Genomic DNA, 13,868 nt, shown 5'->3' on the forward strand with positions numbered 1-13,868 from the left:
TGTGTGTTGGCACACATTTTAATTCCAGCACTCTAGAGGCAGAGGCAGGAGGATCTCTGAGGCCAGCCTGGTCTACAAAGAGAGTTCCAGGACAACCAGGGCTACACAGAAAAGCCTTGTCTTGAAAACAACAAACAAACAAATAGGAAGGCAGCATGCCCTTAGTGAAATTTACTGAAGAGCCCATGGTTACTGCCTGGGGTTTCCTTTTTTGGATCCATCCCAAATTCTGAAATTCCAATACCCCACCAAAGACTCCAACTCTGACTCCTCTTTCTCCTCTCTCTCCTCCTCTTCCTCGTCCTCCTTCTTTATTGTCTAGCTCTGGCTATTCTGGAACTTGCTCTGTAGACCAGGCTGGCCTCAAACTCACAGAGGTCCATTTCACTTTGCCTCCCAAGTGCTGGAACTAAAGGCATGAGCCACCATACCCGTCTGTGCCAAGGATGTTTGTTTGTTTGGCTGGTTGGTTGGTTGGTTGGTTGGTTGGTTGGTTGGGGTTTGGTTTGGTTTGGTTTGGTTTGGTTTGGTTTGAGACAGGCTTTCTCTATGTAACTAGCCCTGATTGTCCTAGAACTTGCTCTGAAGACGAGGCTAGCCTCAAAACTTAGAGATCCACCTGCCTCTGTCTCCCAAGTGCTGGGATTAAAGGCATGCACCACCTCCTCCAGAATACCAAGGACTTTTTAAAGACACCTTTTGGGGCTAGAAAGTGAACTCAACACAATTAAGAGCACTTGCTGCTCTTCCAGCATATCTGAGTTAGGTACCCAGCACCCACACAGGGTAGCTCTTAATTGCCTGTAACTCCAGCTCCAGAGGATCTTAGCCCTCTTCTGACCTCTGGGCAGGCACCCATACACTTGTGCATATACACACATAAATATAAATAAAAAGAATGACTTTCTATAGGCTGGGGAGATGGCTTACTATAGATCCCAAGCTGGGCTGGAGCTAACTTTGTGACACAGAAAAGCCTGAACATTTCCTGTTTTTGTTTGTTTGTTTTGGTTTGGTTTTTTGTTTTTCTTCTAATGTTTTATTTTATTTTTCTTGTATGTTTGCCTGTGTGTATGTACGTGAACCATGTGTGTGTGTTTGTGTGTCTGTGTGGGTGTGTATGTGTGTAGCAGATCCTTTCACCTGGAGTTAGATACTGTGAATCACCATGTGGATGCTGGGAACAGTACCTAGGTCCCTCTGGGAAGAACCAGCATGTGTTTTTAGCCACAGAGCCTTCTACCTCAGACCCCTAAGAAGCAGGGATTACAATCATCTGCCACTGTGCCAGCTTGTACCCATTTTTTTTGGGGGGGGGGTGTTGGAGACAGGGTTTCTCTGTGTAACAGAGCACTGGCTGTCCTAGACTCACTTTGAAGACCTGGCTGGCCTCTAACTCATAGAGATTCACTTGCCTCTGCCTCCAGAGTTCCGGAACAGCCAAGGCTACACACAGAGAAACCCTGACTCAAAAAACAAGCAACAACAACAACACACACACAAAACAGGTAAACACTTCTTTAATTTTTCTCCTTAATTCCATGAACACATACACACATACACACACACACACACACACACAGCTGTACATGCAGCTAAGTGATCAAGAGTTCTCTGTTATTTTCTGATGTCCTAGACTCCATCCTTGGCCCAAAGAGTGGAGAGGAAGAGTGTATAAAGGAGGGAGAGAAGGACTGAGACAGAGAAAGGGTTATGTCAATGGTATGGGTTTTATTGTCAGGGGTAAAGGTTTTCAGAGTCAGGCATGATGGCACGTAGTTGTAATTTCAGCACTTGAAAGGCTGATGCAGGAGAATTGGCTAGTGTACAATCAAGGCTGGCATGAGATACACACTCTCAGCTAGGGCTATATAGCAAAACCTCGCCTCAACATTCTCCATACAATCCCAACAAAGAGTAAACATTTTCTGTAATTAAACAAAACATTGTACAATGAATAAACAGATAATATTGTCACATGTGTATATTTTTCTCTTTCCTTTCTTTTTCTTTTGAAACAGTGTCTCACTCTGTAGCTCAGGATGGCCTTGGATTCAGTGTATAGCCCAGGCTTCCCCTGAACATTTCTCCTGCCTTAGCCTCTGAGGTTTCGGGATTACAACTATAAGCCACTGTAACCTGCTGCATTTTGTTGTTAGTTTTTGTAGTGCTGCAGATTAAAGCCAAAACCTCAGAAATGCTAGACAAGTGCTCTACCAGTGAGATGCAATCTCTATGCTTTTTGTTCTTTGGTTTTATTGTTGTTGGTTTTGTTTTGTTTGTTTGTTTTTTTGTTTACTCTTTATACTATAACTCAGACCATATGTATGGAGAGCCTCATTTGGAGACAATTTTAATTTTTATTAATTTTGTCACAGCTGTGGTCAAATCTATGCCTTAGCATGTTTAAAGCAAATACTTTGCCACTGACCTATTTCCCAATTCTTAGACAACTATTTTATTTGTTTATTTAATTATTTATGTGCTTATTTATTATTCCATGAGACAACAATTTTAAATTATAAAACAAACAAAAAACAAAAACAACTACTACAACAACAAACCCCACAAGATCATGCCAGGCCTGATTAAAAGGCACAGCCTTTTAATCCTAGCACTCAAGAGGCAGACACAGGTGTATCTCTGAGTTCAAGGCCATCCCAGTCTCCAGAGTGAGTTTCAGGGCAGCCAGGGCTACAGAGAGAAACCTTGTCTTGAAAGCACATCAATAAGGGGCTGGAGAGATGGCTCAGAGGTTAAGATAACTGGCTGCCCTTCCAAAGGTCCTGAGTTCAATTCCCAGCAACCACATGGTGGCTCACAACCATCTATAAGAAGATCTGGTGCCCTCTTCTGATATGAAGGCATATATGCAGATATTGTATACATAATAAATAAATAAACTTTTAAAAAAGAAAGTACAACAACAAACAAAAAAACCTACAAGGTCACAATGTTACTAGAGAAAACATGTAAAGAGGGGGAGAAGCTGAAGAAAAGGCTCACCAGTAGGCCGTGAAACCTACCAACTTGAGTTCCACCCCAGAAACCCACATAAAGGTAGAAGCAGGAAGCAAACTCCATAAAGCCATCCTCTGACCTTCACATATATCCTATGGTATAGATATCCACCCCACCCCTCCACACACACACCATAGGAATAATAAATAATTTTTTTTAAAAAGAGGGCCTAACTAGGTATGGTAGCTCATGACTTTAATTGCAGCACTTGGCAGGCAAAGACAAGCAGAAGCCTCTAAGTTTGAGGCCACCTTGGTCCTCAAAGTAAGTTTCAGACCAGCCAGGGCTACATAGTGAGACCCAAAAGAAAGGAAGGAAGGAAGGAAGGAAGGAAGGAAGGAAGGAAGGAAGGAAGGAAGGAAGGAGGGAGGGAGGAAGGGAGAAGGAAGGAAGGAAGGAAGGAAAGAAGGAAGGAAGGAAGGAAGGAAGGAAGGAAGGAAGGAAGGAAGGAAGGAAGGATTTTTCAAGATGTCTGGACTTCTGTGTACAGGACAGCCATCATCTTATAATCCAGAGCTCTAGCAGAAATTATTTCCATGCACACCATTGCACATTCTGCAAAGCCATGCTTCAGAAGCAGAGCCAGGCCAGTTCTCTGATGCTTTCCCAAAATATATGTCTTTGCACTGTGATTAAGTAACTTTAGGAATGCAGAGAACACTCACTGTCCACCGCCATCTCAACGTGTTGCCACCCCAAACTCAGAGAGCAGCTGAGAAACACGTCACTCCATCACTGATGGTTATAATTTTCTCCAAGGATGACAAACACCCCAATCCCATAAAAGCAGGTTGTTCATCAGCACACTGATGTTAGAGGGGTAGAAAATTGTTCAAAGTCAATACACAATGCAGTCGAGAGACGTTTCAACTCAGTATCACACTTAAGGGGAATACACAGAAATAAGGAAACTTCATGGGTCGTAATTTTAAGCACAACACAACATCAGCTACATTTTGCTTCTCTTTCAGGTGCTCAGATGGAAGGCAAGCTTGTGTGAATGCAGTGTGGTTACCTGTTTCTTCTTTGAAGCCACAGTTATTAGTAATCGTTCTCATCTGAGTTTGTTTTACCATTCTCTGCATGGCAATGCTTCTGTCTCAGGAAGAAAGCAATTCATGTCATAAAAGCCACCTTATTTCAGATCTGGGTAAAACTGAAAGCCAGAAGAAACTGAATGAAAGTTAATAACAGTTAAGGGTTGTCTGGGGGAAAAAAAAGAAAGAAGGAAGGGAAGAAAGAAAGAAGTGTAATTAAATTAAAGAATTAACTTAAATTAGAGGTTGCTTTCATTTCTCTATATTTTTAAGTGTTGTTCTCATTTTATTTATATGATGTGGTAGGATGGTTGTGTGTGCAGAGCCCGGAAGAGAAAGCTAGAGTTAAGGCAGTTGTGAACCAACCAGGTTGTGAGCTGCCTGGTGGGGTGCCTGGAACCACACCTGGGTACTCTGGAAGAGCAGCAAATGCTCTTAACTGCTGATCCATCTCCCTGGCCCCCATGTTTTAGAGCACAAGCTTGTTGAAGCTAGTGGGAATCTTCTGCCTCAGCTTCCCAGGAGCTACAGTTACAGGTATGAGGCCTGGTGTCTGACAAACTACCCTACTTTACATAAAACATTCTGTCTTAGTTGCTTTTCTATTGCTGTGAGGAGACCTCATGACCAAGGCAACTTTTAGAAGACAGAGTTTATGGGTGGTCTACGGTTTCAAAGGGTGGATTCATGACCACCATGGTGGGGAGCATGACAGAAGGCAAGCCGGCATGGAGCTGGAGCCACAGCTGAGATTGCATCTTGAGACACAACCATCAGGCAGAGAGAAATAACAGGACATCATGTGGGTTTTTGAAACCCCAAAGCACATGTCCTCCCCACCACTGTGATGTATTCCCTCCAACAAGGACATACCTCCTAATCCTTCCCAAACAGTTTCACCAGCTGGAGACCAAGCATTCAAATATATGAGCCCATGAAGCTGCTTTCATTCAAATCATCCCACATTCTAGGATGGTTACTTCTGTAACATGATTCATGTAGTTTTTTGCTTGTTTGTTTGTTTGCTTGTTTTTCTGTTCTCTTAGCCATTGCCATTTTGAAACCAGTGGGACACAATGGAACTCACATCAGACATGTGTCCTTCAAGAATAGTATTCACAGGGAAGATTGGCAAGAGGCAAGATGGAGTTCTACTCCTTCCTTGGGGGCTGTTGGAGATCAGCCCACGGAGGCGGGGGGGGGGAGGGGGGAAACAGAAGGCAAGACAGGTCTCTGAAGGCCACGAGCACCACAGAGAATGACCATTCTGGGAACCACATCAGGGAGATAGTTCAACTTTAATTAGGTAGAACAAGGGCTATATACCCCCTGGGGAGTGGGTGGAGGGCCCCCAGTATAGATGTACACCATTGGTTAGAACTGGGCATTTCAAGGATGCTTGATTTGCATTAAACAGCATTGTCTTATCATAAGTGCCTGCAGGCCAGAAGAGGGCGCCAGATCTCACTATAGATGGTTATGAGCCACCATGTAGTTGGTGGGAATTTAACTCAGGATCTTTGGGAGAATAGCCAGTGCTCTTAACCTCTGAGCCATCTCTCCAGCCCCCACAATCCTATCATATGAATGGGAACACAGTCCTTATTTATCCTATAGGTGCAGAGAGGGAAGAGCTAGCAAGGAACTGTGTCAAAAGCTGTATATCAGACCTGGTTAGGGGACTCTAAGCCACTCACCAGATGAGGTCAGGCAGAGAGTAGGAGGCCCTGCTGGTGAAAGAGAGGACTGACAGGACTGCAACCCACAGATGGTTCCTTCCAACAGCAAGACTGGATGAAGACCCCAGTCTGTTGACACATCCTGTCATTCTTAAGCACTTAGGTTGAGGCAGGATGAGCTCAAGATCAAGTTTAAGACCAGCTTTAGTCCACAGCAAAACTTTATGACTATGGAAGTCTCTGTGAAGCCACAACTACTACAACAAAATAGGAACAAAACCACAAAATAAAAAGAAAAACAATAACAACAATCCACACATTAAATGACTGTGTCTGTCCCGAGTAACTTTGTTGTGTTAGTATATGTGTGTGTAAGTTGCTTGGGGCATATAAATAATACACACACACACACACACACACACACACATACTGGGAAGGGGGTTGGGAGGGAGAGAACCCACAGGGCTCCCTCGAGAGAGTTGTCTAGTCTCTGTTCTCTGCGAGGGCCATTTGCAGAGCCCTGTAGCATTATTCATTTTAATCAGTTTCCCCTCTCCCACAAGGGACAATTGTTTTCTAATTGGTCCACTTAATTCCTCTATAATGTGTTAACTACAAGGTGATGTTATCTTTTGAAATGTTTGCAGGATCTGGTACATGTGCTAATGATGGCCCTAGGACACACAATTTCTTTTTTCATTTAGCATTTCAGAGGGTCAGGAAGTGAAAACAGAAGTATGGAGTCTCCCAGAGGACAATTAATCAGGAGGTGGAGGACACTAATGGGGAAAGTGAAAAGCAGAGTACAATGGAAGAGGAAACTAGGTAGGAGGTCTGAGCTCCAAAAGCCAGCACCAGAGACAGAGAGAGGCCTGTTAATTGAGATTCCCCTCTTCCCTCTCATTTTAAATTTATCTGTCTGTCTGTCTGTCTGTTTACGTGTGTGTGTGTGTGTGTGTGTGTGTGTGTGTGTGTATACATGCCATGGCATACATGTTGAAGTGAGAAGACTTCATGGGGAGTTAATCTCGTCTTGGTCCCTGAGATCAAACTCAGATTGTAAGGCACCTTTACCTGCAGAGCCATATTTCTGGCTCCTCTTTCTTTCTGGCAGTGCTAGGTATTGAACAAAGACCTGAAACATGCTAAGCAAGTGCTCTATCCCTTAGCTAGCACCTCAGCCATTTTGTTTGTTTTTGAGACAAAAACTTCAGCTTCAGGCTGGAGAGATGGCTCAGAGGTTAAGAGCACTGGCTGCTCTCCCAGAGGTCCCTGTGTAGCAGAGGATCACTTTGAATACCCCTCCAATGCTGGGATGTTACAGGAAATAATGTTACAGGAAATGACTACCATACCTAGCTTCTCAGCCCCTTCTTAATTTTTAAGCTTGTAATACAGTCTCCCTGAGTTGCTCAGGCTGACTGTGAACTTTTGATCCTCCTGCATCAGCCTCTTGAGTAACTTAGAAGGCCTGAGCCACCAGATCTGGCCTCCTTATGCCTCTCCTTTAAAGTCAAACGTATACCTGGGGGTGTAGATCAGTTGGCAGAGGGCTTGCTAGGCACATATGCATCACTGAATCCTTTAATGAAGCTCAACATAGATGCATATGAATCCAGATTTCTGAAAATTAAATATAAGATGCAGACATGCCATAATTATAACTGGGGGCAGATGCCTCACTGGTAGATGGAGCTTAGTTTCAGGTCCTTAACTGTGCTGCATTAGTTGGAGCATACTGTCAGAGCTCTGGCAATTCTGTGTTTATTTAAGAAAGGGAAACCTGGTAGCGCAGAACTTGACTCAAAACAATAAGAACGACAACCAAAACAAATCAGCAAATAACACCTTTTCCAAAGACCTGGGCTTGGAGGCATGTATGTGTGGTTCTAGCACTTGCAAAACTGAAGAGAATTATTTGAGCCCAAGAGTTTGGGAGTTCCAAATTCAAGACTGGCCTCACCAACACAGTAAAATTCTATCTCCAAAAAAGAAAGAAAGAAAGAAAGAAAGAAAGAAAGAAAGAAAGAAAGAAGGAAGGAAGGAAGGAAGGAAGGAAGGAAGGAAGGAAGGAAGGAAATAATAAATAATAATGAAGAATTGGTCAAAGTTGCATTCATGCTTAAAAGATGTATAGGCATGAAAATAAGAAGTCTGGGCCTGGAGAGATGGCTCAGTGGTTAATAGTACTGACTGCCCTTTCAGAGGACGGGGTTAAATTTCCAGCACCCACATGGCAGCTCACTGTCTGTAACTCTAGTTCCAGGGGCTCTAACATACATATAGGCAAAATACCAATGCACATATAATAAAAAATAACTATTTTTTTAAAGGAAAGAAAATAAGGAGTTCAAGGCCAGCTTTAGCTACACAACAAGTTAAAGACTAGCAGCCTTGTCTCAAAACAAGTAAACAGAAACAGAATAAATTGGCTATAGACAAACACATCTGTAATCTCAGCACTAGAGAGAGTAAATTTGAATTGCTACAGGTTGAAGACCAGTCTGGCCTACATATCAAGCTCTAGGTTCATAAGGAGACCAGACACAACAAACAAAACAAAAAAAGCAGCAAAGAACAAAAGAAAACAGAGTAGGAATTCTCCACATCTCTCAAATGTATATGCCCTCTTTAACACTATTAAAATCATCTAAATCTGAGATAGTTCCAATCTATTCCAGTGTGAGATACACTGATATTTTTTGGTGGCCATTTGTTGTTATTGGGTTTGTTTTGTTGTTTGGGTTGGGTTGGATTTTTTTTTTCTTTAATTTTATTTACTATGTACTTTTTTATGTATGAGTGCTCTGTCTGCATGTTCACCTGCATGCCAGAAGAGGGCATAGGATCCCAGTATAGAGGGTTGTGAGCCGCCATGTAGTTACTGGGAATTGAACTCAGGACCTCTGGAAGAGCAGCCAGCGCTCTTGAGTGCTGAGCCATCTATCCAGCCCCTATTTAGTTGTTTTTGAAACAAGGTCTAGACATGTGTCTCAGGCTGGTCTCAGTTTCTAAAACTGCTTGTCTCAGCCTTCCACATGATGGCTTTGTTGGCATGCCTCACTAGGATGCTGTTTTCTCAGGACACAACTACTCCCTTTGAGAAAGATCTATCATTGACCCTGTTACCCCATTTTGCAAGGGAACATGTGATGGTTATTCATTTTTGTCTTTTTATCTGGAAAGAACCAAAATCCAGAAATGAAGGACACACCTGTGATCTGAATTTTGAGACTGGAAAACACAGGTTCTTGATTCAGACCATGAGGTGGGATGAGAGACATATCCTTTTAATCCGAATCTTGAGGCACACCCTTAATCTGGGCCATACTTTCTGCCAGAAGCCTGTATAAGAATATTCACTTTGTAAGCATTTTCACTGGAGCTGACTTCTTCAGGATTCCAGTTTATACAGAAGACCAGCTGAAGCACCTGGCCTGAGCAGGAACTGAGCAATTATTACATTCTTGGACTCTCTATTTACAGATGTCCATTGTTGGATGAGTTGGACTGCAGCCTATAAGCCATTCCAATAAGTTCCTGAACTAATTCAAATGAGGAGTCCTCTTACAGTGTTAGACCACATGCTGAGTCCCAGGCCTCCTAAGGAAAGGATGGACTCTAGTCTGTGCTTCTAACCACAATCCCCACTACCTCTCTGTGCCCAGAATCTCCGCCCATAGCCTCCTCAGCCTCCACTTTGCCTGCCCATCCACAGAGCCATGTCAACTTTTTCTTCTTTGTAGTTAAGAGATCCTTGTGAAATGCCCACCTATCCTAATGTTTGATCTATCCTCACCTACACGCTGAGTTTGTCTTGTCTTTTTTTTACTGTTTCCACAAATGCCACTACACCGCTATTCCCTCCTAATTCCTTGTGTTCTTTTGTTTTATTTTGTTTTTAACTCTTCTGAATCGACTCTGGATTGCTAGAATATATGTATGTGAATGGTCATCAACCACAACATGTGTTGCCTCTCAGGGGCTGCATTCTTGAAGAAAACTGACTCTCCCACTCCCAGGAACAATCAGTTGCCAACTGCTCCTCAACTAAGGGTGGGATTTTGTGACCACCTCCTCTTCCAGCTGAGATTTTTGACCAGCTTGATCTTTAGCAGTTCTCAAGCATCCTGTCACAACCATGGAGTTCATATATACAATTGTCTTGTTGTACCCAGAAAATATTGTTTTATTGTAATCATCCACCCTGGCTGGCTCTTACATTCTTTCTGACCAAGTCTTCCTTCACGATCTTGGAAACTGGGAAGGAGAAGGTGAGAGGGTTTTTCTGGGGCAAGGGCATCATGGCATTTGGGAGCCAAGAAATACTACAAAGTCACACCAAGAGATTTACTGAGGAGAAACCCAGAATGGGTTGCCATTCTGACTAGAAACAAAGACATCAGTGATACAGAGGGAGGAGTGGGCTATTTTTATAGTGTCTTTGGAGGATGCGCAGTGAACTAGTGGAAAAGTACAGCCAGACTGGAAGTATTGATTGACTGTCAACACTGAATCAATGGAGTTAGGGTGAGGGGGGTGCGATGGGATGGGTGTAGAGAGTGTAGGGAGGTGGGTTGTAGTTTTGCGTGTGTGTGTGTGTGTGTGTGTGTGTGTGTGTGTGTGTATTTTCAAGTCTCTGAGCTTGGGTTCAAGTCAGGGATAGGGTGTTTTTCCTTGGCCCTTTAACCCTACAGGAGATGATATAGACATCCTATTTAGGGATGAGTACTCTAGTCATTCTGCACATTGATGAGTTATAGGTCTTTGGGTTAATTGCTGTCTACTGCTAAAAGAAGCTTCGCTAGTATCAGTTGAGAGATTTAGGGAAGTTAAACTTTGCAATCTGTGCTCTTCATATAATGGTAAATCTTTAGTAGACAGTGTAATACTAAATCCATTTAGCAGAATAATAATAATAGTTTCTCCCCTAAGGCCTATGACCTATCTAGCCACCAGTTCTTGACCAAGTATCAGTCAGTGTCTGGCATGAGTTCTATCTTGTAGAACGAACTTAACTTCCATCAGAAGCTGCTCCTTGAGATTTTATACAACTGTTCCATTGATCTTAGTCTGGAGACTGAATTGTCTGCCCATTAAGCCTGGCTCAGACTTCCCTCTTTTCTGAATACCTGGAACTTACATGGTAGAAATAATCCTCTGACTTTCAATGGAGGGCCTTGGCATATATATGCCCTGACCCTCACACACACTAGACAAATAAGTCTCCATATCTCCAAACTCAATAGTGTTTTCTCCAGTTACACTGAGAAGAGAAAAATGATTCAACATGAACTGTCTTTATTATTATGTTGGGTTTATGAGACAGGGTTTCTTTGTGTAGCCTTGGCTGTTCTGGAACTCACTCTGTAGATTGTGCCAATATTGCCGGGCAAATTTCTTTTTTTAAAAAAGATATACCTTTATTATTTTTGTTGATTGATTGATTGAAACAGTCTTAAGTAGGGTTGGCAGTCCAGGAACTCTTGTAAATCAGGCTGCTTTAAGACTCACAGAGATCCACATGCCTCTATGCTGATATTAAAAAGTGTGTGGTGAGCCGGGTATAGTAGTGCACACCTTTAATCCCAGCACGGAGGCAGGCAGATGGCTGTGAGTTCAAGGACAGCTTGGTCTGCAAATCAAGTCCAGGACAGCCAAGGCTACAGAGAAACCCTGTCTTGAAAAACAAACAAACAAAAAAAGTATGTGGCCTATGCCCAGCAAGATGTACTTTCTATATTACCTAGACTAGTATAAGTCTTTTTCTTATCTAGAGACAAAAAGTGCTGCAGCGAACTTTACCTAGGATTGAACCTAGATCCTCCAACCATGCTAGTCAAGCACTCGACCACTGCACAGGACTCCTTGTTTATTTTAGACTTTATTTACTGTGTGTAGTCCAGGCTAGGCTCTCGCTTGAGATCTATTTGCTTCTGCTCTCCAGCACACCAGTTAAAAGGTAAATCACTTGAGTCGACAAATGAAGATCTGAATTCCAAGTCTAAGCACAAAAGTCTTTGACTCCACAAGTCTGGTCTTTTGCAGAGACAGCATCGGAAGGGGAACCTTTCTATGTTTTGGTTTTGAAGCAGGCGGTGGTGCTGAGGGCATCCTCTGACATTATAAGAAGACAGCCTTGAACTTTATAAAGTCAAGCTTGATGTTCACTTCCTGGGCAAGCAAGTTACCAGTACAGCTTTACACAAATCTTCATCATCTGCAAAATGGGAACCCACGGCAACTGAATTTTACTCCCAGAATTCACTACATACTCAGTAGACTTCAAAAACATTTAACAATTTAGACAAATTTAGACAACAATTTAGACAAACATTGTTGTTTGTCTAAGGGAGGGAAAAGATCCAGAGCTGATACAAGCCTTTAGTACACAACTCTAGTCCCAGTGCTCAGGAGGCAGAGGCAGGCGGATCTCTGTGAGCTCAGCCCAGCCTGGTCCAGGACAGCAGGGCTACATAGGGAAAAACTATCTCAAAAACAAACAGAAAACAAAAATCAAAACAATAACAACCCCCTGCCCCCCCCCTTCAAAAGTTGGCAGATAGAAAGCTACAGTTTTAAGCCAGCTTGGTAGCCTGAATTCTAGCCCTGGGGAGGCTGGGACGGGAAGATCAGAAATTCAAGCCCTGGCCAGGCGTGGTTTTTGCATATTTGTTTGTTTGTTTTACAATTATTCACCTTTTAACCTGATTGCAGCCACCCCCCCATTCCTTCTCTGTCTCTCCTTCTCTCCCTCCCACTTTTCTTCCCCTCCCCCTCTTCTAGTCAACTGAAAGGGGGAGTCCTCCCCCCCTTGCCATCTGACCCTAGCCTATCGAGTATGCCTGGATCCTCTTCCTCTTTGGCCAGTTCTCCTTGAGGGTTCCCAAGTAAGGTTTTGTATATCTTAATCCCAGCACTCAGGAGGCAGAGACAGGAAGGTTTCTGTAAACTCCTGGCTTGCAGGGACTTCATCATCAGAGCCTAAGAAAGGAAGGTTGAATGGGGAGGAATTACAAAAAATAAAATAAAAAGTAATTTCATGGGCTGCAGTTGTAGTTCAGTAGGAGATTGATTAATATGCAAAAGCAAGCCGACAGCCTTGAGCCCCAGAACCCTGAAAACAAAACAAGCCCCCTGTGGTTTTATAAGAAGGGGATTCACAAAGGAACAAGAAATGTATTGTTTTCATTCAAGTCCCGAGCTCTAATTCTATTCAGAAAAATTTGCAATGTTCGTAGTTGGTTCAGAATTCTCCAGGAATTTCACTTCCCTTTAGCAAGAAACTCTCTCTCTGTCTCTCTCTCTCAAAAAACAAAAACAAAAACAAAAAAATTTTAAAAACCTTTTAACAGTTGGCATACAAATATGGCCGGATATGGTCACTAGGTAGATCTGGCTGGCCAGAGCTCTCACGCTCTCACGCCTGGCTATATTTACAGTTTTTAATTCCCTAAATATACAGTTGCCAGGAACAGAGCGTGGCGGCTCACACCTCTCAATTGTTGAGGGTGGGATCGGAGGGGAGGGGAAGGTAGGAGGACGTCGAGGCAACAGGAAGTGGGAGGAGTTGTTAAAAGCAGACTGAGGCCAGGATTTGGAAGGTGGAAGAATTTTCTTTTCGGCGGTGTCATCTAACCTGAAGATGGAGGCTGCTGGGAGAAAGGTGAGCGCTGTTTTTGTGGGTCGGCTTTCTGAATCGGTCGGTCTCAGGCCTCCCGTTTCTGAGGAGAAGAGCACGAACATGACAATTTGTTCCACTTTAACTGTTTTTTTGTAGTTTTGGTTGTGAGCCTAGCCATCTCTCCAGCCCTTGTTTTGTTTTTTTAAGGCGGGAGCGGGTGGGCCCACGCCCCGCCGTGGGCTTGCACGAGGCCCAGGTGTACGGCTGCAGATGTGATAAAGGAGGTTGTGGCTTGGAAGGAATGTTTTGCCAGGAAGGAATTTAGAGTACCACCTGGCTGGAGGGAAATGGTTACAGAATAAACTTGGGGCGATAACCTGGGGTTTTGGGGAGTGGCCCACTCGGAAGGAACAAGAGTACCCAGTTACTCTTAGAGGGCCCAAGTCTTAACCCCGAAGTGCCTGCTGCAGGCCTTCTAGGCCCCTTATCTTATCCAAAGGGTCGAGG

This window comes from Meriones unguiculatus, chromosome 17 (genome assembly GCF_030254825.1).
Source record: "Meriones unguiculatus strain TT.TT164.6M chromosome 17, Bangor_MerUng_6.1, whole genome shotgun sequence".
Taxonomy (NCBI): Eukaryota; Metazoa; Chordata; class Mammalia; order Rodentia; family Muridae; genus Meriones; species Meriones unguiculatus.